Raw genomic sequence first — 1,891 nt, forward strand, 5'->3', positions numbered from 1 at the left:
GATAGAAAAAAAGAACTGCCTTTCAGTTCAATACTATACCAGACATTGCACTTTCCAATTGGGAGAGCCAGTATTGTGTTTCTTAAACAAAATGCTATACTCAATCTAGTGATTGACTTGTGTTTCAGTGCTGTGTAATGTAGAATGTGTAAGAAGATAGAATGTGTTACATTAAATGTATCAAAGATGCTTGTGTATCAAAACTTATTGAAGTGTAATGTGATGCAGGTCTGGATTTGGACCCAGAGCCATACTTGCACACCATTGGACTCCATTACTGAGCTTGAAATTCTGTTCATATTGAAATAATTCTCAACATCCCAGCATTTTCTGTTTTTATTTCTGAACATTAGAATAGTCGAGTCTGGAGGTAACAAAAAGCATATCATAGTATCATCGTAGGTACAGCACAGGAGGAGGCTATTCAGCCCATCATGCCCGTGTGGCTCTTTGAAAAAGCTATCCAATTAGTCCCATTCCCCTGTTTCCTGTAAATTTTTCCCTTCAAGTATTTATCTAATTCCCTTTTGAAAGTTACTATTGAATCTGCTTCCAGTACCCTTCCAGGCATCGCATTCCAGATCATCACAACTCGCTGTGTAAAAAAATGTTTCCTCATGTTGCCTCTGGTTCTTTTGCCAATCACCTTAAATCTGTGTCCTCTGGTTACCGACCCTTCTGCCACTGGAAACAGTTTCTCCTTATTTACTCTGTCAAAACCGTTCATGATTTTGAACACCTCTATCAAATCTCCCCTTAACCTTCTCTGTTCCAAGGAGAACAACCCCAGCTTCTCCAGTCTCTTCACATAACTGAAGTCCCTCATCCCTGGTACCATTCTAGTAAATCTCTTCTGCACCCTCTCTAAGGCCCTGACATCCTTCCTAAAGTGTGGTGCCCAGAATTGGACACAATACTCTAGCGGAGGCCTAATCAGTGTTTTATAAAGGTTTAGCATAACTTCCTTGCTTTTGTACTCTATGCCTCTATTAATAAAGCCCAGGATCCCATATGCTTTTTTAACAGCCATCTCAACTTGTCCTTCAAAGATTTGTGTATGTTCCTGAACTCCCTTTAAAATTGTACCATTTAGTTTATATTGCCTCTCCTCATTCTTCCTACCAAAATGTATCACTTCACACTTCTGTGCCTTAAATATCATCTGCCATGTCTGCCCATTTCACCAGTCTGCCTATGTCCTCCTGGAGTCTGTTACATGGACGAGGGTACACAGGTAGGAATTTATAGGGGCTCAACATAACCCCTTAAATGGACACAATTTTCACCTATGAGTTCTGGGCACTTTTGATTTGCTTGTCAATCATTCAGACATGAAAATGTTATTCACGTCATAACAGTGTAGTGTCATCATGACAGGTCCTGTATGTGACATTATGTCGAAAATCAGAAATTGGATAAATTCTATGCTAAGCGGCTGGTTTTGGAGTTGCATCCAATATGTGGTACATATGGGGACCTATTTTGCTACCGCACCACAGTCAGATTACAAAATAAACTGAAACTCCGATTGAAACTGGGCAGTGATGACATCTCGTGACCCGCCCCTGAGTGACTGTCGTTCATTTTATGAGCGCGTCACGAGTGGCTGAGTGAGGAGTCATTCATTTTGCGTCACCACTTCCCGCCCGGGGGGTTCCCATAGAAATCCTCGGTTCGTCAAGGTTTCCTAATTATGCCCTGCCCCCGCCTGCCTGTGATTGGATCCTCAACGAGAACATTCTTACAGTTGGTTTAATAAGATGTCAATCACTTAAAGGTTGTGGCATATTTAATTTCTATTGGTTGTCGTAGTTGGCAGTCATTTCTAGGCCGGTCGATGAAAACAAATGACTGGGTAGTTGAGCTATCACTCAGACTTTACGGTCGGGGT

Source organism: Heptranchias perlo, chromosome X (assembly GCF_035084215.1).
Source record: "Heptranchias perlo isolate sHepPer1 chromosome X, sHepPer1.hap1, whole genome shotgun sequence".
Taxonomy (NCBI): Eukaryota; Metazoa; Chordata; class Chondrichthyes; order Hexanchiformes; family Hexanchidae; genus Heptranchias; species Heptranchias perlo.